The sequence below is a fragment of the Schistocerca americana genome, chromosome 7, assembly GCF_021461395.2.
Source record: "Schistocerca americana isolate TAMUIC-IGC-003095 chromosome 7, iqSchAmer2.1, whole genome shotgun sequence".
Classification (NCBI taxonomy): domain Eukaryota; kingdom Metazoa; phylum Arthropoda; class Insecta; order Orthoptera; family Acrididae; genus Schistocerca; species Schistocerca americana.
The window spans coordinates 495,187,448-495,213,736 of record NC_060125.1 but is presented as its reverse complement, the minus strand read 5'-3'; positions in this window follow the sequence as shown (position 1 = coordinate 495,213,736).

Below are 26,289 nucleotides of genomic sequence, written 5' to 3'. Positions count from 1 at the left end.
CATAAATGTTCGATGAGATTCATGTCGGGCGACCTTGGTGGCCATATCATTCACACGAATTGTCCAGGATGTTCTTCAAACAAATCGCTACGAGCTGTGGCACCGAGACACGGCGCATTGTCTTCCACAAAAATTCCATGCATGAATGGCAGCAAATTGTTTAGAAGAAGACGATTACAGCCACTTCCGGTTAACGATCGGTTCAGTTTGCCCAGAAGAGCCGGTCCATTCCATGTGAAGACAGTCCACAACATTATGGAGTCACAGTGCGTTATTGACAACCTAGGTCAATGGCTTCGTGGGGTCTGCGCCATGTTTGAACCCTGCTGTTAGCTCTCACCAAGTGAAATCAGGGCTCATCTCATCTGGCCACAGTTAAATCGTTTAAAGTCCCACCGGTAGGGTCACGAGCCGTGGACAGGTGCCGCAGGGTGTGTCGTGCTGTTACCAAAGACACTCGCGTTGGTCGGCTGCTCCCATAGCCTACTAACGCCAGATTTTTCCGCCCTACACCAATGGATATGTATGTCGTAAGCCACGCTACATTTCTGCGGTTATTTCAAGCAATTTTGCATGTCTGTTAGCACTATCAACCCTACTTAAACGCCGCTGCTCTTGTTCGTTCGGTTGAAGCTGTCGACCAATGTGTTGTTCGGAGTGAGAGGTAGTGCCTGAAATTGGGTATTCTGTGGACACTCTTGGCACTACGGATCTCAGAATACTGAATTCCCTTACGATTTCCGAAATGAAATGCCCCCATGCGTCTAGCTCCTATTACCACTCCGCGCTCAAAGTTTGTTAGTTCTGGTCGTGCTACCATAATCACTTCGGAACCTGTTTCACATAAATCATCTGTGTACGAATAACTGCTCCTCTTTTCATTTGCCCTTTTATACTTTGTGTGCGCAATTCTACCGCCATCATTATCAATGCATATCATTATCTCTTGAATTCTTTTCACCTCAGTATATGCTATAAACAAGGTTCTTAGGGGCTCATTTTCTTATCAGTATATGATATTATACACCTAGAGTGGTACGAATTCACCATCTTCAGATGGTATTTCATTTTCCACCTTGCGTGTAACGTATCATTACACACAACTGGTATCCACTTTTTCGTTCTACATTGAAGAACATTTACTGAGTGAATATCACTATGTACATAAAACTTTCACATAATTGTAACAATTACGATATGCATTATTCCCGGTTTAGATAACAACGTTTCCTCCACATACATTTCATGTTCTACTTGACTGTAGGTATTGACACTACGGGTATTATTTTCTTCTATATTACCTCATGACATTCGCCCAGGCAAAACTTAAAGCAACTGCACGGTTCAGTAGAAGTGCAAATGGGGTATCAGTAGTTCTCATTATACCTCAGTCTACTTCTCAAATTAATATTTACTCACGGTTGGTGTAAAAGTTGGTCTCATTGCCATAAATGTATTATATTAGAGAGCGATATTACACTCAAAACTTATATATGTTTACTTCACGTTGAAACTGAGTAATAACTATGTGTAATGTCGTAAAAATTTAAAGACAGAAAGTATTGCCGACTTCGTATTGGTATTAGCAATGACTAAATATAATCGTACATATTATCATTTACGCACAAGATCTCTAAACAAATCCTACGATTGGAAGACTGGTTTGCTTATTACGTGTTCTATACACAAATACTGTCATACTGTAAAGGCAATGACGTGTAAGTTTGAAAAAAAATGGTTTTCCTGTCTGCACAGTTAGATCAGAAAATGAAACATGAAGTCTAAAAACCGATCATGGAATAAAAGTAATACGCTTAAAGCTATAACTGCACCTTGAGGCTATTGTATTTACATGTTCATTTATTATTATTCTTGATCATTCGCCCTGTGTGAAGTTTATATCTAACACTATTACAATTATGATGTTACAGTACCTGCGTAATTCTGATTACAATGCACTGCGGCCACCACAATCATTACGAAACACGTTAGATCAATTCGCAATTGCGAATAATGACTACCATCGTCTGTAGAATGGAGTGACGAAAATGAAAATTTGTGCCGGACCGGGACTCGAACTCTTATTTCCTGCTCATAACGAACGATCGCTTTACCATTTTCTTTGTGCCAGTTTTCTTTTCATTTAATCATGCGACATGTATAAAACACAAAGTCGAGACTGATGGTGATGAAAGAGGAGAATCTCTCACAATAATCAAGAAATAATTCAATAAATCCCTAAAATACAAGAAACTGACAGGATATAGAACATACAAAGTTGTTAAAATCACGATACTGTCGCCTACAATAAAAGAACTTCGGGCATAGTTTCACTCGTTCCATGCTAAATAGAAGTCTTGCTTTCAGCATCTCTACAATCTATTTATTTGAATCCTTTTTTAGTAGAGATTTTGTAAAAGTGAAACTTCCTGGCAGATTAAAATTGTGTGACTGACTGACACTCGAACTCGGGACCTTTGCCTTTTGACTATCGGTGCACGACGCGTAGCCAGCCCAAAACTTCCTTATGTCGTCAACCATACGTTTACTATCAGTACTCGCACATCCATTATGTGTATTCCCGTACAGATCAGACGATGCGTTTGAAAGTCTCATGTCCGGTATGGGCAGATAAGTGCGATACTGCAGTTTCTGCGTTATTCTAAAGACGATGCACTGCGGCGACCATATGTACAAGTATGGTTGACGACACAAGGAAGTTTGTACTTATATGGATATGATGTATGTTCTTTCGGAAATGTCCGAAAGAACAGACATCATTGATGACATGCAGCCGTCTAAAATGAAGCTAGAATTACATATTAGTACCTTCAGCAGCTGACGCGCGTTGATATACAGGGTGAATCACCTAACGTTACGGCTGGATATATTTCGTAAACCACATTGAATACTGACGAACCGATTCCACAGACCGAACGTGAGGAGAGGGGCTAGTGTAATTGTTCAATACAAACCATACAAAAATGCGCGGAAGTATGATTTTTAACACAAACCTACGTTTTTTTTAAAATGGAAACACGTTAGTTTTGTTAGCACATCTGAACATATAAACAAATACGTAATCAGTGCCGTTTGTTGCATTGTAAAATGTTAATTACATCCGGAGATATTGTAACCTAAAGTTGACGCTTGAAACCTCCGACTTTCAGTTGCGTGTTGTAACAAACACGGGCCACGGTCGGCGAGCAGCATCTGCAGGGACATGTTTATGATGACGACCGTGTTTACGAGTGTGGCTGTAGTGCACTGTTGTGGTTTGGTCTAGCTGTCGCAGTGTCCGCATGTAGCGCTTGCTGCTATTGTTATTCTGCACTCGTCTCCGCACGCAGACCAAGTGTAGTACACCGTGTTACCAGACGTTTGCGATAGTGTAGTGTTGTAGGAACTGTGACCATGGTATATTCGAACTCTGAAAAGGCGGAGATGATACTAACCTATGGCGTGTGTCGACGAAATGCAGCTGAAGCCTGCAGGGTGTATGCAGAACGGTACCCGGACAGAGAGCATCCAACGTGCCGCACTTTGCAAAACATCTACCGCCAACTGTATGCAACAGGTACGGTCGTAGCACGCAAACGTGTCCGTAACAGGCCCGTCACAGGACAAGCGGATGCTTGGTGTGTTAGCTGCTGTTGCCATGAACCCACACAAGAGTACACGGGACATGGCGAGAGCCGGTGGACTGAGTTAAAGTAGTGTCATGCGCATACTGCATCGTCACCGCTTTCACCCGTTTCATGTGTCGCTACATCACCAATTACATGGTGATGACTTTAATCATCGAGTTCAATTCTACCAATGAGCATTAACAGAAAATGCATTGCAGTTCTACCTGTTTACCGATGAAGCGGGTTTCACAAACCACGGGGCAGTGCATTACTGGTCCGTGGACAATCCTCGCTGGCTCAGACAGGTAGAGCGACAGTGACAGCTGCAACGTACATCGCGCTTCTAAAGAATGATCTGCCAACGTTGCTCGAAAATGTCCCACTGGAAACGCGTCGACATATGTGGTATCAGCATGATGGTGCACCTGCACATTCCGCAATTAACACTAGGCAGACCCTTGACAGGATGTTCGACGGGCGTTTCATAGGACGTGGAGGACGCATAAATTGGCCAGCCCGTTCTCATGATCTTACACCTCTGGACTTCTTCCTGCGACGTACGTTAAAGGAGAATGTGTACCGTGATGTGCCTACAACCCCAGAGGATATAAAACAACGTATTGTGGCAGCCTGCGGCGACATTACACCAGATGTACTGCGGCGTGTACGACATTCATTACGCCAGAGATTGCAATTGTGTGCAGCAAATGATGGCCACCACATGTCGGGACACACTCTATTCCACTCCGTAATTGAAAACGGAAACCACGTGTGTACTTGTACCTCACCCCTCATGGTAATGTACATGTGCGTCAGTGAAAAAGACCAATAAAAAGGAGTTAGCATGTGGACGGAATGTGCTGTTCAAGTCTCTTCTGTACCTAAGGTCCATCACCGTTCGCTTTGGATCCCTACGTAATTCGGTGCTCTCCGATACACACGATCGAACAACGGAGGAGTGGTACTCAAGCGTCAACTTTAGGTTACAATATCTCCGGATGTAATTAACATTTTACAATGCAACAAACGGCACTGATTACGTATTTGTTTATATTTTCAGATGTGCTAACAAAACTAACGGGGTTCCATTTTAAAAAAAACGTAGGTTTGTGTTAAAAAACATACTTCCGTGCATTTTTGTATGGTTTGTATCAACCAATTACACTAGCCCCTCTCCTCACGTTTGGTCTGTGGAATCGATTCGTCAGTATTTGATGTGGCTTACGAAATACATCCAGCGGTAATGTTAGGTGACTCACCCTGTATATCAACGGGGACAGGTGAAAATGTGTGCCCCGACCGGGACTCGAACCCGGGATCTCCTGCTTACATGGCAGACGCTCTATCTATGTGAGCCACCGAGGGCACAAAGTATAGTGCCACTGAAGGGACTATCTCGCGCACGCCTCCTACGATACCCACATTCTCACCTTATATGTCCACACACTACATTCGTAGTGTCCCTACCCAACACACTCATTTCTCGTGGAAGACATTCTTACCAAGTGCCGTAAGAGTTCGGGGAGTATGTGTACTTCCGGACAGAAGAGGAAGGTCATGGCCGGTATTGGCAGACCTATATACTTATATGGATATGGTGTCTGTTTTTTCGGACATGTCACTTCATTTGTCATACGAGGAGACATTTTATCCCTAACTGTATTCTTTCTCCAATCCTGCAATGTCCGTTGATCCTGTAATACTTCCTCAAAATCAGAATTTAACCGCCCTTTCGTCAAAGGATATAATAACTGAAAACTCACTCATTCTGGGGTGCCTCGGGCTTCAGCTTGACTCTCTATATGAACTAATAGCCCAAAAGCCACGAAACATCGACGGCCTGTTGTAACACTTCAGTCTGTAAGACAATTAAGTCTTTGAGTAAGCAGATAATGTGACTGGTAGCTTATCAAACGGTTGTGGTACTACTTGAATCCTATCTTGGTTCCTAAAAGAGGAATTGTACACGGGGTGACGGAAATCATTGGGATAGCGTTACGCGTACACACAAACGGCGGCAGTACCGCTTACGCAAGGTATAAAAGGGCAGTGCATTGGCGGAGATGTCATTCATACTCAGATGATTCACGTGAAATAACGTCCGACGTGATTGTGTCGTCACGGCGGAGATTAACAGAGTTTGAACCGGAGTTGGAGCTAGAACCACGGGACAGTACATTTTGGAAGTCGTTAGGGAATTGTCTATTCCGACATCCACTGTGTCAAGAGTGTGCCGAGAATACCCTACTTCAGGTGTTACCTCATCAAGAACAACACAGTGATCAACAGCCTTCACTAAACGACCGACAGCAGCAGCGTTTGCGTAGAGTTTTCAGCGCTAAAAGATAAACAACACTGCGTGAAATAATCGCATAAATCTATATGGGACTAATGATGAACGTATGCCTTTGGACAGCGTGGCAAAAGTTGGCGTTAATGGGATGTGGAAGAAGACAATCGATGAGACAGCCTTTATTAACAGCACAACACCGCCTGTATTGCCTCTCCTGGGCTCGTGACAATATCGGTTAGAGCCTAGATGGCTGGAAAATCCTGGCTTAGTGAGATGCGGCCTGATTTAAGTAATGAGTAAGAACTCATGGTAGAATTCGAGTGTGTCGCAGCTCTAAAGTATCCGTGAATCCAAGACGTCAACAAGTCACTGTGTAAGCTGATGGTGGCTCCATAATGGTGTGATCTGTGTTTACATGGAAATAACTGGGTCGTCTTGTCCAAGTGAACCGACTATTGACTGGAAATGGTAACGTTCGGCTACAGGGAGACCATTTGCAGCCATGGACTTCATATACCCACACAATGATGCAATTTTTATGAAAGACAAATGCGCCATGCCACCCAGAAACAATTGTTGGGGACTGGTTTGAAGAACATTATGGAAGTTCGATCGAATGATTTGGCTACGCAGGTCGTCCGACATGGGACATAAAAGAGAGGTCAGTTCGTGCACAAAATCCTGCATTGGCAACACTGTCGCAATTATGGACGACCATAGTGGCAGCAAGGTTCAATTTCTCTGTGGGGGGATTTCCAACGACCTCTTGAGTCCACGTCGAGCGGCTACACTAAGCCGGGGAGAAGGAGGTCCGAGACGATATTAGGAGGTATCGCATGACTTATGTCACCTCAGTGTAGTCATCGCTTGTTCCACGAGAGGATCTGGTTTTTCAATCACAATACCTTCCTCCAGCCATATCATGGTATTAAGATTCATGGCCTGGTTGAGGAGCAGTTAGTTCTAGAGTGATCCTCTGTTTGTTGCTGACCTCTACATGTTTTATACCAAGAGGTGTATTAAGCCTTTGCTTAATATGGGTTCGAATCCTGTCAATCTGAGTACACGAAGGCCTGCTATCTTGCAAAATTTCCATATTATCATGCACGGTGGAAAGAATTGCAACGCAATAAGACAAGGTTGGATTTACGTCTTCAATATACGCCAGAGTCAACTGTATCGAACCGTCCAGTGCATTAAGTAACCTCCCGGCAAGCTCCGTCGACGACCCATCAGTCGGCTACCTTCTTATTTTCAACTCATAAGCCAACTGGTCATGTTTTAAATAATTTAATCCCAGATGTCCTCGTACCACCCTGAGCCAAATTTCGGATAACTGTAACATAATGTCTGGACAAATTTGCAAGAAACGTAACTATATCTAATTAACAGTTGCATGATACCTAAACCATGAATAATGCTGAACTACTATCAAATGAAACAAATTACCATTGAAATTACGTTAACAAACATATATCACAGGCGTTAGCACTGAAGGCTATGGAGTGGAAGTGTTAGCCCACAATCAGTAATATCATTTACAGTTTCCACTATGACACAAATTTGTTTATACGACTTTTATCACTTACTAAATGGAGATGAGTTAAACAAATTTCTTACCTTTGAAATGGTTAAGAAACAATAGCAGTTGTACGGACTTAGATCACACAATTTATCAAATTTTCCACAATACGCAATCACGATATTGATTATTGAGCAGCGGTTTAACCAATATGGAGATTAACCACAATTTTAGCAATAACACCAATCCCAAGCAAGGTAAAATATCTTCCACAAGGCTACACCTTTCACAGTATTTCCAATTATTCAGCATAACTATCACCACATGAAAACTCCAGAATTATTCAAATAAGTTACTGTTCAAGAGAAATCCGCCAAAGTGACCACTACATTATTAATTATCAATCATTGCTTAGCGAACATACAGGTACTCCCAGAAGAATAATACTAAATCGAATTTTTGTGCCTTAAAAGAAATCCGCCTCCGAGTTCACTAAAATTACAAATCACTATGAGTAACTTACCAAACGTGAACAATTTCTCATAAAACCTAAAATAAAGTTAGTATATAAGAAACATATTCCACCGCATTATTTTGGACACTAACTGCTAATCGCAATCAGCTTTTGATGTTGCTGATCAACGGTAATACAAAAATTTTCAAATGAACACACTGCCATTTGACTACATTGTAGTTTATTTTATTACGACCTGCGATATATGTTAAAGACATAAACTCAGTCACTTGAAAATTGCACAAAAGGCCGAAACCTAGGTTGCAAATAAATAAACAACAATACAGTCAAATGGCCGGAGGGTAAAAATTGTAGAGGGAGACCAAGAGATGAATACATTAAACATATTCAGGAGGAAGTAGGTTGCAGTAGGTACTGGGAGATGAAGAAGCTTGCACGTGATATATTAGCATGGAGATCTGCATCAAACCAGTCTCTGGACTGAAGACCACAACAACACAACAGTCAAAAGGCCATGTGATCATTAAAAAAATACTAATCGTTAGTTGACGAACATAGAAATCTGCAAATGAAAATCGAATTACAGGAAAATGTGCCACGGCTTTGACTGGAATAGTTGATTCATAACAAATTAAAATGAAATTCTATTTGATAAAAAGTTAAATGAAAGCTGAATTTACGAAATGTGCGCCACAGAGGTCACTAGAATATTTTAAGCATAACAGTTTGAATGAAAATTGTATTTAAGAAGAATCACTACAACCCTCGCTAGAGAAGTTTGTTATTAAAAATTTAAATGAAATTTGTATGTGAAGGAAACACGTCACAGTTCTCGACTGACCATTAATCAAGCGTGACCTGCACAACACAAAATAAATCCCAAATTTCGGTTCTAACAGCTATACAAATAAAGTAAAGTCCGTTCAAGGAATAAGACAGTATTAAATAAAATTGTTAGGTGCAGTTTTACAGTTCCGGCCTTGAGCAATCAGCAGACCGTCATGAGATCGCTTGGCTGTCTGAAACACAGGAACCTCGCCTGCCTAGGCAGTGCCGCTTGACTCCTGGCCAACCAGAACCGCAGAAGACCAACCAGCACAGCCCAAACTGTCAGAAACGTTCGCCCGTTAACTGGAGGATAAGACAGACCGACAGACTGGGCTAAGCTACGAGAGAATAAGGTTCTAAATTAACTAATTCTCGATTACAAGACTGAACAATTTCAACTAGGGAACGAAGACCAATTCTGCTCAAAGGAAATTACAGTTATTATCTGGAAATTGTTCACCACAAATTAACAAATCCTTTGCATATTAACAGTCCTTAGAATTAAAGCTAAAGTTCCAGAATGATAATAAAGGCCTCAAATCTTAACTGTGGGATAACGCACTTACGCAATGCCCTATAGGCAGTCTAACAGCCACAATCGTATAACATTATCACTACAGATATAGTACTGCCTAGGAACATTCTTTTATCAATGGCTGGCTTATTACGCCATTAATAAATGCGTGAAATGCTTCTCCTCAGGCTCCACTAGAACTCGGAAGAGCGCAGGACTTTCTCCTTCACACATAAGCATGCTCTCATCATACAACGAGTCACCAAATTCAGGAAAATTTTCGAAATTTGTGGTACGTTCCTGTGGGACCATACTGCTGAGGTCATCGGTCCCTAGGCTTACACACTACTTATTCTAGCTTAAAATAACTTACGCTAAGGGCAACACACATACCCATGCCCGAGTGAGGACTCGAGCCTCCGACGGGAGCAGCTGCGCGAACCGTGCCAAGAAGTCTCAGACCAAGCGCCTACCCTGCGCGGCTCCAAATTGAGGAGCTGGAATTGGTCACAGAAGATCCCGAGAAGCCCTGTACGGAAAGAGACAACTAGAAGACTGTCGCTCCTTCCAGAGGTAATATTGGCGTCCCAAAACCGTATACCAAAACGAAGGCCGCAAGAGACCGATCACTGCTCGGTCATTTCCTCGGCTCGCCGCCCGCAATACACCGCATCCACTGTCTGGAGCAGGCATAGTGTCACAGCACCGAGCCCGCACTACCTTCCGCGGCTTCACTAACCCCGCTACCATTCTCGAACGACTCCTATGTCATGGCCTGCTGAACTGCGATCGCGAACCAATCGACGAGCGATATATCAAATCGAGCGCCACGGCCCATATAACGCAGTTAATAAAAACGAACGACATTTGTGTTATGAAATCATCGCCCTAGGATGTACACAAATACCTGCAAACTAGTTTTCGGAGTCTGAATTACATGTCAAATAAAGAGAAGTAGGAATCATCTTCAGACTCGCTCCTCATAATACAGCAGTGTCTGGTTCTTGTGATACCGTTAGTCATTCCGTTTTTAACTCAAGGGGCGCATACATGTAATACGTTGCATATGACTGCAAAATCTCATTATACTTCTGTTATTATTATTATTATTATTATTAATTTCAGTCACCACTCTTCTAACTGGTTTGATGCAGCCCGCTAAGAATTCACTTCCTGCGCCAACCTCTTCATATCAGAGTTGCATTTGCAACCTAAGTCCTCAGTTATTTCAGATGTCTGCCTTCCTTTACAGTTTTCAGCCTCTACATCTGCCCCTAGTACCATGGAAGTTATTTGTTGGTATCTACACAGATGTACTACCGTCTTGCCCCTCTTCTTGTCAGTGATTTCCATGTATTCCTTTCCCTTACGATTCACCCGGGAACCCCCTGATTCTTTGCCGTTCCAGTCCACCTAATTTTCAACATTTCTCTGTGTCACCACATCTCAAATGCTTCGATTCTCTTCCGCTCCGGTTTTCCCACAATCCATGTTTCACTACCAGGTAATGTTGTGCTCCAAGCGTACTTTCCTACAGATTTTTTCATCAAATTAAGGCCTATGTTTGATGCTAGTAGTTTCTCTTAGCTAGGAATACCTTTTTTTGGTAGTGATAGTCTGCTTTTGCTGTCCTATTTGCTCCGTCTATCTTGGGTAATTCTGCTGCCGAAGCAGCAGGATTGCTTATGACCATCTATTTCGTGATCACCAATCGTAATGTTAAGTATCTCGCTGTTCACTTTCATGTACTCATTAGCTTGTTCATTCCATTTAACACAACGTATAATTCTTCTTCACTTTCACTGAGGAAAGCAATCTCGTCATCGAATCTTATCATTGATATCCGTCCACCTTGAATTATAGGTCCGCTCTACAATTTTTCTTTTATTTCCGTCATTCCTTCTTCGACGTACACGCTGAAAAGTAGAGGTGAAAGACTACTTCCCTAACTTATACTATGTCTTCGCTCTGGGTATTCCACTCTTGAGTTTTGTACATGTAATATATTTACCGTCTTTCCCTATAGCGTAGCCCTCTTTTTATTAATATTGGTTTGGCAGTTTATGTGTCGCCTAAAATTTTACTCCCACAGTCATACAGTCAAACAAGTAAAGTCTTCCGTAAAACAATTTACGTCATACTAACATGAGTTTTTACACATCTGTAGCAAAAACCACTTACATATTAGTTTTTGTGAACACATGGACAGTCAAACCGCAAGCGGCAAGCAAGTATTTGTGGGAATGACTGACGAAGGGAGAAGTGGTCGGTTCATTCTTAGCCGCAACTCCACTCTGTGACAATACTTCACCCAACGTAGCTCGTTCAGTGTTGTGAGTATTTCTGTAACTACGCTATCAGGATTGAGTTGGAGATATGTTCGACAGCGACAGTTATTTAGGATTGTGAAGCTAAACACTCCGATTTGGCACAAACGGTATTTTAGATGATCAAACTTTCATTCAGTAACCACGACTTAGCTAAGGACACCATTCACATTTCTTCTGACAAAAACACTGTTGGCTAGTGTAATGTGACAGTATATGGACCTCATCCTTCGTAAAACTAAGAGGTTCTCCGCAGCGGTCGTCATACGAACCTACTTATTGCCGCTGACCTCACCATGATTACATAGCGGTATTCTTCACGCCACAAGGCCACAAGCGATTTTGGTAGATAGATGGCCTGGCGACTGTAGAATGGCTGCAACAGTTACTCGGCAAGTCACCGTCGTAATGTCATCCAGTCATTCATGGTTGCCAATTAATTGTACTGCATCGAATTAGCCTGTCTGATCACTTTGACGTTTCACTTTCGGACAATCTGTGCTCTGTAAAATTCATCCTGCTGGGGACGTGCGAACTCACGTAGAAATTTGGGTCATCTCCCTCTGTGCTATATCAGCAAAGGACACGAGCCTAGCATGAGATCTATGACAGGGAAAGACGCTATGATATATTTGCCCTGCTTCGTGTTCTAAAGACATAACGCTTTATAGAAACCAGGTTCTCAGTAGCTCGACCACAGCGACAGGTGATCGTAGATTACAAGCATTAACGTCCTCACTCACACAGGAAGAACGGACGATGGAAGTGTGCATTAATATCACTGAGAGCCTTTTGAACTACATCATCACTTGCGGGGGGGGGGGGGGGGGGGGGGGGGTGTAGGTGGTACAGTGTCATCCTACATGACACATGCGATATTCCAGAAACTGCCAGCAAGCTGGTCTTAAGAAGGATGGCCTTATTCGGCAGTCACCCTAAACCCTTTTCCTACTGAGGCCGTCCTTTCCATGGAGTCTGTAATACGTAGAATACGGCTTACGGCTGTCAGACTCTTTGAATGAGTCCCAGGCAGACACTGCCAGAGGAATCTGCACTATGCCGAATTTCTCAAATGTCATGAACCTATACCACTGCAGTGTGAGGGCCATTTTGTAGGTAATGTTACGTCAGCCTTTTCTTGCAGCAGAGATTGCATAGGAGAGGATTTGGAGAAGGGAGTCGTCCTCCCCTTGATACTGTAGAATATCTCCTTAATTTTATTCAAAAAGTTCAGATATTCTAAGCTAAATTATTTTCAATTTTCTGAAAAGGAATTACCTAGGGTATACCTTTATTTAAGGTGGTAACATTTCGTGTATCTTATTAGAACAGATCTTACGAAACTCCAGATTGGTTTCAGTAAAGTATCTGAAACGAGTAATATTTACAAAATTACCATTGTGAACTGAAAAATGTGTTCGATGAGTTGTTCTCACGTTTATGGGCCGCAGGGCGTCCACATGTGTGCTTGAGTAGCGGTTTAAGTGGAGGATCGATGGTAACTGTCTTGTTGTATACAAATTAAAATTCAATGAAAGAATGACTACACTGCCGACAAAATACATAATGACGTAAATGTAAGAAAACTGTTGAAAGACGACTACTAACGTACCTTGACAAAATAATTACATTCTTTAATAATCAATACACCTTTCCCTACCTTTTATATCAATCGCAATTTATTTCTGGTCCACATACGCACTTAAATTTTAAATTTGAAAAAGTTTCTTAATGACGACTACAGCAATGCTCATTATTACGTAAGAGTACATTCAACTGTTCTCATCGAAGAGAGAGGTAGTCCGTTCCCTCTTGACGAAAACATATGTTCATGGAATAACGCCATAGCAGTCCAGAGTGCGCCAGCTCTCTCCCTGCCGTAGTTGGTGAATGGTAACAAATAGAAAAGTGTTCTTATTGGAGCACAAAAAATGCGAATATATTCCTGTATATTTGAAAGACTCCGAGTGTAAAGTGGAGTACCTCATTATACCTTCCTCAGCACCTTTAAACATTTTCCCAAAAATTTTAACATGCAAACATATTCGCCCTCTTTTTAACGCGGAACTCAGACTTCCACAAGCTCCCCTAACTGCAACGAAAACTCAATTTTCCATCGCTGTAAGTCACTCGTACCCAGCTTCCATTTCTTGCTCACGCATTCATGCCATTTCATTGTCATTATTCTTTGTGTCTCTCTGTGATTGTCTCCTGTGCCTTAGCCACAGTCCCCTTCATTCTGTAGCAATACTATAGTCTCCTCTCGCTGTCCCTCTCGCTGTCTTTTACTGAAAATATCTCATGCCTTTCTTGGTACTGCTGATGTCTCTTCTCAGTCACCATCTCTCTATTCCTCACTGTTACTGTCATACACTTTGTATCTCATTATCATGGGCGACACCCAGTTTCGTCTTCTCTTTCTTCGTCCCTCAATGGCACCGTATCCTTCACTCTTTTCCTAGCTCTGTCAACTGCTACCTATTGACACTGTGTCCCTCTCTATCTCTCACACTGCCATTGTCACCTTCGCTCTTTTTATAACACAATTTCTGACCAATGCATAGCACCTGCTTGATGCATTGCTTTGGACTGCATTACTGAATATTGGCAGCTAACTAAATCCACCGATTACGAACTGGCAGTAGCTAAGACATGGTGTCGAAATTGTACCAAGGTTGATAAAATTTTGCACCTAGTGCTTTTCTTAAAGGCTGTTAGTGCCATTGTGGATCTAACTGGTTTCTATTACCTTCCCCAATCGGGCACGGTTTCTGGTCGGAAATTGCGGAAAAAAAATGTTCAAATGTGTGTGAAATCTTATGGGACTTAACTGCGGAGGTCAACAGTCCCTAAGCTTACACACTACTTAACCTAAATTATCCTAAGAACAAACACATACACACCCATGCCCGAGGGAGGACTCGAACCTCCGCCTGGAACCGGAAAACATGGGACAAGGAATTGTCATGCTTGGTTTACGTCTCAGAGGCTAAAAACCGGAACTTCGTTCAATTAATACAAATAATGATCATAAAATAGCAAATTTCAACTCAGTGTACAGTGTGTAATGTTCAATAGTGGAGACACAGGATCCATTTCAGAAACAACTAACAAGGGGAGGCCGCCAATTGTGAAATTCAGATTCGATTCATACTGCGCATAATAAAAGCTCATGGCCAGAGGTGTAATGTGGCAAAGCACCAAGATGCACTTCTCAGCCGTTGTCGAGAAATCGACAGTTAAAAGAAACCGTTGCGGTGAAATACTCTCTACGATTAATAATCTCCTACAGCGTCGTGGCGCAACGGTAAGCGCTCGGGTTCGTAATCCGAAGATCGCCGAATCGAATCTCGCGCCTGTAACTTTTTTTTATTATTTGTTTTTTGTAATACAAATGTGTATACACACACACACACACACACACACACACACACACACACACACACACACACAAATATATATATATATAAATTCCCGGCAATCAGTTGCAACAATTATGCATATAATAAGTTGTTGAAAGTCGTTTGTCGTGGAAAAATAATACTTGAAATAAAACACAATATCACAAATAATGTTCAAGTGGATACAATTTATTGAAAAGTTCGGTATACACTCGCACATAATTAACAATTAGTGACCAGAAGTAGCTGGAGTATCGCACGAACCGGAGTGATAGTTATCATAGAAACATGGAAAGCAGAAAGCAGCACGACATCGAGCACATGTGATAAACGATGCGTTTTTACAAGAGCAATCGTTTTTTAAATTATTTTGTGGGAACACACCTGATTGACATTCTGAAAAATTGTTCTATCGTTCGCCAGGTTTGATGCATACCACGCGTATCGTATCATATCGGCAAAAATTGGAGAAGACAATTGGTGGTGGACGATGGATTGGATTTTTATACAGTCCAGTCGTCTCTGGAGTTGATGTCACGGTTTCGCTCGATTAATAAAGCACAATTTTGAAGGTGCTTGATCAAATTTTTTACCTGCCGGTAAAAATACAGTTCACACGGTTGGACGAGAGGAGTGCACTTTGGAGGAATGACTTTTATAGTGCACGTTGGTAAATTCTTATCGTCCTGGAACATCTCATCGTATAACGCCAGGTTCGTTTGCCCACCCCAAGAGTCGATCAGAAGGTGAAATTCTTTCTTTTCTACGTATGGTATATACATTTGAATTACAAAAAACAAATAATAAAAAAAAGTTGCACGGCTCGAGATTCGATCTGGCGACCTTCAGATTACGAAACCGAGCGCTTACCGTTGCGCCCCGACGCTGTAGAAAATTATTAATCGTAGAGCGTATTTCACCGCAACGGTTTCTTTTAACCGTCGATTTTCTCGACAACGGCTGAGAAGTGCATCTTGGTGCTTTGGCACATTACACCTCTGGCCATGAGCTTTTATCATGCGCAGTATGAATCGAATCTGAACTTCACAATTGGCGGGCTCCCCTTGTAAGAATGATTTCCCCACGGTATCTGTCTGAAACCGAAGGTTAGGTGGATATAAATTTAGACTAGTGGCCATAGTAGTCCTTCGGGATATAGGCAACGGTGTTGGATGCTCAGGATCAGGGCTGACCCTCAAGATGGACGAATGTGTGGATGTGGCCCCCAGAGCGCCATGACGGCAGCGATAGCAAGAGAACATGAAACACATTCGTAACGAATAAGACAATTTTATAACAGTGTATACCTTAAGACAAATATTAGTACATATAATCAGTTATACACAATCTGGTCTGTTCTGAATTCTGTTGGTTAGAAAGGGGTATTTATAAGATAAGTTTCATTTAGAATCAGAAATTTATTTCCAAGCTTCAATCAAGTATCTTCATATCCATACTGTCCTTGGGATATCTGCCACAGGTGGATGACAGTATCACACTGTCACTGAGTGTCTGCTTCAATCTCAGTCACGTCATAGGAAGCAAGATAATTGTTTTCAATACTGCGATGACAGTGAAGGCTACGTTGGCCGATTGTCGAGCTCCATTAAGGGATAAATAGATGTGATCTCATTCATCTGTATCCACAAATATATTTATCCACATCTTTATACAGCACTGTCATGTGACCATGGCTTGTTTCACTTCTTACAGGACACTGCCTACCACCTTCAGCTGAAGTTCATTGTTTAATATGTCAGTTCTAATCCTTTCTTACGGATTTCTCGGGAATGAAAGATCCTCAAATCTGTCTTTTAAGTGTTAGTCTTCCGAGTGGTTTGATGTGCCCCGCCTCGAATTCCTCTCCTGTGCCACCCTTTTCATCTCAGAGTAACAAAAAAAATGGTTCAAATGGCACAGAGCACTATGGGACTTAACTTCTGAGGTCATCAGTCCCCTAGAACTTAGAACTACTTAAACCTAACTAACCTAGGGACACTGCATACATCCATGCCCGAGGCAGGATTCGAACCTTCGACCGTAGCGGTCGGGCGGTTCCAGACTGAAGCGCCTAGAACCGCTCGGCCACTCAGGCCGTCTTTTTTTCCATAATTGGTTCTTCGATGTACAAATTGAAAAGTAGAGGCGAAAGACTACATCAATGTCTTATGCCCTTTTTAATCCGAGCACTTAGTTCTTGGTCGTTCACTCATATTGGCTCTTGTACATACTGTATATCACCCGTCTCTTCCTACAGCTTACCCCTACTCTTCACAGAATTTCGAACATCTTGCTCCATTTTACATTGTCGAACGCTTCTTCTATGTTGACGGATCCTATGAGCGTGTATTGTTTTCTGTTTAGTCTGGCTTCCATCATCAACTGAAACGTCAGAATTGCCTCTCTAGTGTTTTCATCTCTCCAGCCTAGCTGATCCTCATGTAACGCATCCTCTATTTTCTTCTCCATTCTTCTGTGTATTATTCTTGTCAGCAACTTAGATGCATGAGTTGTTAAGCTGGTGGTGCGATAGTACTCGCACTCGTCAGCCCATGCACTCCTCGGAATTGTGTGGACGATATTTTTCCAAATGTCAGATGGTATGTGTCCAGACTAACACATTCCACACACCAGCGTGAATGATCGTTTTGTTGCCACTTCCCCCAATCATTTTAGAAATTCTGCTGGAATATTTATCTATCCCCTCTGCCTTATTTGTGAAACACGTATGCGTTCATTACCAGCGATGGCAAGGCATGACAGAATCTCTGACCAGACAGTTATTTATCGTTGCTAGTCTGCGCTTGACCGCGCGAGTGTTAGGTTGCGAGTGGCACTCTGTCTGCAGTAGTAGTCTGTCGGCAGTAGTGTGGGGCGAGTCGGCAGGTGTCCGCGGTGTGCTCTGCCCACAAGTTTGGTCAGGAATGTGGTGGACGATATGTGTATTATTGTGGAAGGTAATGAAGCAGCATTGCGCTCAGCTGATAACGTATGTTAATTGTAATTAATTTGTTCAAAAATGATGCCCCAATAATAACTTTATATAAAGTAACTCATTTAAAGAAAAAGTTTCATTTCAAGCTAAATAATATTTCCTATGCATTCCCTCCAAGAATCAAAATTAAATATAAGCCAACATTGCACGAAGCTATGCCGAAAAATAAGAGCAGATATAGATGCAGTTTTACTGAGGTAAGAATTTTGGTTTAATTATTTCACAGGGCCGTAGGTCAGCATTGCTGTCCTTATAAAATTTGTCAGGTTTAATTATTGCTGTTGAGTTGTTACAGTCAGTTCATGGTTCATTATCAAATTAATATTATTGTGTGGGTTCTTGGTCAATTTCCACTTATTAATTTTTTGTGGGGAGGTTACAATTGGCGACCCTGCCAGGATCGTATTTCTTTGTGAATCTTCTGAGAAGTAGTCATATATCTGCTCTTATTTACTTAAAAATAATTAACATTTGGAGCGGCACATTTACTAATTTGTCACTCTTTCTTCCACAGATCATCGGCAGTTTTTTGCTCTTTGTTATATTTGTGTTTGTTGGATTTTGCATTGTCTTTGTTTCATTTGTGAACAATTATGATTTGTGTAAAAATGCCACGAAAGACTGTTAACAGTACATCACGAAGTATAATGAGTGAAATAGCCGACTTAAACAACTTGACCGATAGTACTTGAGACACGCAGTGTAATGAAGACAATCCTCTATTTACGGACAATCTGTGCATACCGACCACTAATAATGATTGTTATCTTAATGATGAACAAACGAATTCAATTGTATCCTCTGTTAATTTAACGACAATTGATGACGTGGGACGTTCTGTTGCAATGAGCGCTGCCCAGCTTGACACACCCGTTTTACAAAATTTACGTGACAAACAGACAAATATTTGTAATGAAAATGAACAGTGTCAGACTTATTTGATTCCGAGATAGTGACTAACAGTGCACATCCGACTAGCAAACATCGTTTTAATGATCACCTACAAAACAGTGATACGCGTTTCCGTAAATTTATACAGGAACAGAATAAAGTAAAACGACAAGTCATGGAAACAATCACCGTACAGAGACAGGAAGATAAACGTAAATTGTTTGCGAAAGCAAAAACTTACGTAGACAACAATATTGCTACAGTGTCCGACGAAATTAATACCATCAAACAGTTGAACACAGAATTACGTGATTAAATTTACGATCTTAAATCAAAAACAGATACACACACAGTAGATTTTCAAACAGTGGCCAACAGACTCGAACAATTAGAACTAACACAGGATTCTGATGTCATCAAAGCTGACATTAGAAAATTGAACGATACCACACGTAAAATACAAAAACAAATTAATGCTACTGACACTAAAAGCGATGATCATTTAAAAATACTGACTGAAAAATATGATGAATTGGCCATTCATATTGACGTTATTGAAAATAATAATGACGGCAAATCAGACGATACTTCACCCATTTCGTTTAACCAAACACCTGAATTTCAAAACCTACAGCAGACAATTAATGAGATAGATTCGTCTAATAATACATTGCGTAGAAAATTGTCAAGTTTACAGCAAGAGGTAACAGAGATAAAAAATATTTCAGTTAATAACATGTCACAGCATACGGCGAATTCCGAACATTTCTCACACTCACACAGCCAGTATAATTTAGGTAATCTACAGAGAGTATGTGAGTTAGATTCCGAACAGTCACAGTCAAACAGATTCCCATACAATCCTGAACCTGTTCCGTCATACAGAGACGATAATTTTGATTACAAATATTTTCTATCAGTGAGAAAATTTAAAATATTTAAAAATGACAGAACACAGATTCACCCACTGGATTGGATACAACAATTTAGCTTTGCTTTTCCACCGACTTGGCCCGTAACACATAAACTTGAATTTATTTGCAGTTTTCTGGAAGGCGAACCGGCAACTCGTATGAGACCGATCGCGAGGCAACGCTATTCGGTAGAAGAGTTTCAGAATGCTTTTCTGTCAGCGTATTGGTCGAAGACGACACAGCACGGAATTAAGGATCAACTAATTAGTTTACCGAATTATGAGAACTCAAACTTTCCCAGTGTCACGCAATTTTTTGAGCACATGGTCCAACAAAACCAGTACTTAAGTGAACCTTATAGTGAATCTGCACTTATTCAAATATGTATCTCTAAATTACCACGATCATTACGAGTGTCTCTTTTAACGGGTCAGCAGAAGGAAAACATTTCAGCATTCAGAGATCTGTTACAGCTTTTGGAAGTACAGCAATCGGATTATTCCTTTATGAACAAAAATTGTTGTTATAATAACCAAGGTCAACAAACGTACAGCAATTACGATCAGCCACGTAGTTTCAATAGCAAAGGTAACAGACGCTTTAGGAACGACAACCACCAGAACTTTAATAAAAGACAAAATTTTAATTATCAATATCGTCAAAATTATCAGCAAGAGGAACCACATTTTTGTAACAATAGACGTTTTTCACCGCAATAGCAACAAAACCAGCCGGTTAGCATACCTAACCAACAATGTAATGTACAAGGTCAAGCAAGCTTTAATGTTTCGCCGTGTGCACGTAGAGTCTCAGCTGCAACAAATAGTAACGCAAAGCAACAAGGAAATAACTACGTACAGAAAACACAATACTTCAGTTCCAATCGGAATGCACCGTATAGAAATGACGATCACGACAGACGTAAAAATAATGAGCACAATTTTCAGTGTACATTTAATAACAGTCGATCTCATCAGCAGCTAGAACATCCGCCACAACAAATAATGATGATTGTACCAGACAGTAGATATCATCCAGAACGTAATACGTCAGGAAGAAATAACAAAACAGTTCAAATAGTCGAAATGCCACAACATCCTCCCGAAAATAATAACACGTTAGATAGAATTTGATTAAATACAGTACAGGTTGTATATTCCAGTAACGTAAGCAATACTTTTGATACGCAGAATCTTGTTCACGAGAATGTTATTTGAAACATGCTTTGTTGAATGCACCACTTTTATCGCACCCAGATTTTACCAGAAAAATTTCTATTGCCACCGACAACTCTAACACCGCTTTAGGCGTACATATTTTTCAGAAAATTGAAGAAGATGGCTCTACAATAATTAAAAACATAGCATTTGCAAGTCGCATTCTGTCACCTGCTGAACGAAATTATTCTGTTACAAAACTGGAAACATTATGTGTTGTTTGGGCTTTTACAAGATTTAGGCATTTTCTTTATGGAAGACATACCACCGTTTACACAGACCACAGAGCGATACAATTTTTACTTTCGGCTAAATTTACACACGATAGATTAAGCAGATGGAAACTTTATCTACAGGAATTTAATTTTACAATAGTTCTCATTCCCGGCACACAAAATGTTGTAGCAGGCGCACTATCTCGTTCTCTCGGCAACAATCACAAGACATCGCAACCAACTTCTGCAAAGCAAATTTCAGCGTCATGTACATTCAACAAGTTGCATTTGAAAATTTCATTTCGCTGCCATTACAGGACATAGCACAAGAGCAGAATAAAGACAACGTGTGGAAAGAGATTAAACTCCTCTGGCAAGATAGAAATAATGTTACGATTAGAAACCATTACACTGTACGCAATGACATTCTGTTTCGCCGCTCTCATCCTGACAGCAACAATTGGTTCAAATGGTTCAAATGGCTCTGAGCACTATGGGACTCAACTGCTGTGGTCATAAGTCCCCTAGAACTTAGAACTACTTAAACCTAACTAACCTAAGGACAGCACACAACACCCAGCCATCACGAGGCAGAGAAAATCCCTGACCCCGCCGGGAATCGAACCCGGGAACCCGGGCGTGGGAAGCGAGAACGCTACCGCACGACCACGAGATGCGGGCCAACAATTGGTTATTATGCATTCCTGATGAACTTGTTAACAAATTAATCTGGTATACTCATTTAAGTTACGCACATTACGGAGCCAGAAAATGTTTTCTTATACTGAGACAGAACTGTTATTTTGTGAACATGGAGAAACGTATTCGACGAGTTTTAGCGTCATGTAAAATCTGCCAGAAAGCTAAATCAGATACGACTTCACATATTTCTCCATTACATCCCATTGTACCTATTAAATTGAGACATATGGCGGCTGTAGACATTTTTGGTCCGATTCCCAGAACTAATATAAGTTTTTGCTACATCTTTGTCGCTGTTGAACTCACTTCAAAATTTGTTACCTTCACTCCGTTACGCAAAGCTACTGCTAAAACAGTATCGAAAGCATTTGTAAAACATTTTCTATTTCATGTAGGGCATGTGTTGAAAGTAATTTCTGACAATGGATCACAGTTTAGATCTGCTCTATGGACACGTATGTTGCGAGCTAGAAACGTTTCTCCGATCTATATATCCAGCTACCATGCTTCCTCGAACCCTTGTGAACGACTAATAAAAGAAATTGGTAAACTGTGTAGAATTTACTGCCATACAAAACATATTGATTGGGACACACACATACTGTCATTCCAAGATGTAATTAATTCCATACCGAATGAATCTACTATGCTATCTCCGTCTGTTATACTGAAAAACGCTGAACCACCTAACAAAATTAAAGAATTAGTAACATTTCCTACATCTCGTCGACTACGACACCATGAAATAATTGACATTGCGCTGAACAACATCAAACGTGCCGCAGAGCGCCGGAGAAGACAGCAAAAACAGGTTTGTACACGCCGTGACTTTCACATTGGACAGAAGATATTAGTACGTACACACTATTTATCCAACAAAATAAAAGGTACGTGCAGTAAATTTGAACTTCTATACGCAGGCCCATATCGGATTCGCAGCATTCCTCACCCCAATGTTGTACACGTCGAAACTTTGAGAACCAGAAAATCGAAAGGAAACCACCACATATCGAATATTAAACCTTTATTGAATGAAGATACTTTATGATTTAACATGCTGTAGTGCCATTTCCTAATTTTTATGACCACTTATACAATTATATTCATGCGTATACTTACTGATGATTGTCGTATTTTTCTTGGCAAGTGCCCGGCAAGGTAAGGTTAGCAGGTCGCTTTTCTTGTCGTTACACATCAGACTGTGCATATTTTTCCAGATGAACTTACACATTTATGACCATTTATGCAATTATATTTATGTGACTACTTACTGATGATTGTCGTATTTTTTTCTTGGCAAGTGCCCTGCAAGGTAAGGTTAGCAGGTCGCTTTTCTTGTCGTTACACATCAGACCGTGCATATTTTCCATTTTCATGTATGTATGATTGTTTTCCTGTTTTGTTTGTATGCACTATGAAATATTTAAGATATAGCAAACACCAGTTGACTTTAACATTTCGTCTTATGATATATCAACATCGTGACTACTTTACTCTTTTGTTCTTTTATGCTGCTACATTGTGATACACTGTGTACATTTTTGCTTCTGAACACTGTCGATGTTTTTGACGTATTACGTTTTCTGTCATGCTATGCTGTATGCTCAATTATGTTACTATAAACCAGATTTTATTTAGTGGTTATATGATTTAAATGCAAAACATTAATCTTTGTTCATCATTTTCAGAAAGAAATAACGTGTAAACGAAATAAATTAAACAGAAATGGGAATTTCACCTTCGGAATGAACGAAAGAGGATGCAATACCTCGTGATGAAGAGTAAATGGATCAGAATTAACAAGGGTTAACAAGAATATACTATACACATCGTATGATAGCAGTCTTAACTAATTTTTTCTTTCAGAATACGAGGCGATTGATGCAGGCTGTCAGACAGAACTACACATCTTAATTTTAGTGATAAAATATGCTAGAAATAAGGAATAACTGTGTAATGAATAATGAAGAGATTTTTTTTTTGCAGTTGATGATGAATAATGATGAAGAATATGCTACTATGAATAATGAAGTTTTTCTTTACAGGTGATGATAATAATGCAGTTATGATAATGAAGTGATGGATAATGAAGTTTTTTCTTTACAGATGAGGATGATGTTGAAGTTTACATATTTATGCTGTGTAGTTATTTAAGTATTTGTTGCATTTCGTTTTGACAGTATGTGTTGTATTGCATACTACGATGACTGAAGATTTTGGAAAGGACAGCTAGGGAACACATTTTATACACATTTCACTACCTGTTAATTCGAAGTTCACTACTTTTCAGCATAAAATGCGTTTCTTCTTTCAGTCTAATAATCCATTTTTGTATATTTTGCAGGACAAATTATTCATGAAATTAATATAATATAAGCAGTTGTTCATTAAACCCATGTCATTTATGAATGTGATTACATATACTCTACTTGTTGCATAATCTTGATACAGCTGACCCATGACGAATGACGTTACACATCTTCATTTGCAGCAATAACTCAAAAGCAAATATTGTTATTAATTATCGATCCCAACGCAATGCATTGCTAGCACAAAAAAATGCTTTGTAACTGGCAAATGAATGCCACTGATTAATGTAATAAGATGAACTATGAGGACAATGTTTACTATAATTACAATAATTATGCCATTTATTAACTCATTTTCAATGATGACTTCTGATGGTTTGTAATGAATGCCTATGTTCTCTGTAAATGACTTCTGATGGTTTGTAATTAGTCAATGAGTGCCAATGTTCTCTGTAAATGACTTCTGATGGTTTGTAAATAAGCAATGAGTGCCAATGTTCTCTGTAAATGACTTCTGATGGTTTGCAATTAGACAATGAGTGCTAATGTTCTCTGTAAATGACTTCTGATGGTTTGTAATTAGACAATGAGTGCTAATGTTCTCTGTAACTGACTTCTGATGGTTTGTAATTAGACAATGAGTGCGAATTTTCTCTGTAAATGACTTCTGATGGTTTGTTATTAGACAATCAGTGCCAATGTTCTCTGCAAATTAGTTCTGATGGTAATTAGGCAATGAGTGCAATGTTCTCTGTAAATGACTTCTGATGGTTTTAATTAGTCAATGACTGCCAATGTTCTCTGTAAATGACTTCTGATGGTTTGTAATTAGAGAATGAGTGCCAATGTTCTCTGTAAATGACTTCTGATGGTTTGTAATTAGACAATGAGTGCTAATGTTCTCTGTAAGTGACTTCTGATGGTTTTTAATTAGGCAATGAGTGCCAATGTTCTCTGTAAATTTGTTCTGATGGTAATTAGACAATGAGTGCCAATGTTCTACGTAAATGATTTCTGATTGTTTGTAATTAGACAATGAGTGCTATTGTTCTCTGTAAATGACTTCTGATGGTTTTAGTTAGTCAGTGACTGCCAATGTTCTCTGTAAATGACTTCTGATGGTTTGTAATTAGAGAATGAGTGCCAATGTTCTCTGTAAATGACTTCTGATGGTTTGTAATTAGACAATGAGTGCTAATGTTCTCTGTAAGTGACTTCTGATGGTTTGTAATTAGACAATGAGTGCCAATGTTCTCTGTAAATGACTTCTGATGGTTTGTAATTAGGCAATGAGTGCCAATGTTCTCTGTAAATGACTGCTGATGGTTTGTAATTAGGCAATGAGTGCCAATGTTCTCTGTAAATGTCTTCTGATGGTTTACAATTAGGCAATGAGTGCCAATGTTCCCTGTAAAGTCACTCATGAATATTTTTCTGTAAAACTACATACATGGTACAGAAATGTTCTATAACTGGGCAATGAGTGCCACCCATTACTAGTGTAATTCTCAATGAAGACTAGTATGTGACTTAATGTCCTTCACCTTCTAACCTAATTACCTGGAATTACTGCAATATCCGTTTGTCCTGTATATCCTCATGATCATGGAGCACTATATTTGGTTTTTGCACTAATTCTACGTTGTTGTAACAGACAAGAACGTGGTGTTGACACGACATGCTGTCCACCATCATGAGCGATGAAGATGCTATTATCGTCCCACTGTTTGGTGTACCTAATATACTACCAAAAGGATAACATGAAATATTACTACGGCATTTCAGTGTCTTTGCTATGCTGATTAATACTTCTGGGAAAAGTACTTTAGATTGCCTCACTTGGTGTTGTGCTTCTGTAGAAAGATATGGACTTTCAGTGCAGCTGCGTGCAACCTAAGGTGCTACAACCATGACGCAATCCTTCCCTTTCCTATCCTAAATCTTGTGACATAGTAAAAAAAAATTATCATTTTGTTTTCATGATTTGTATTTATGGCCTATACATTTTTTTGTGATTTGCAAATATGTTCTTAACTACAGTGCATGTGCACTTTTGT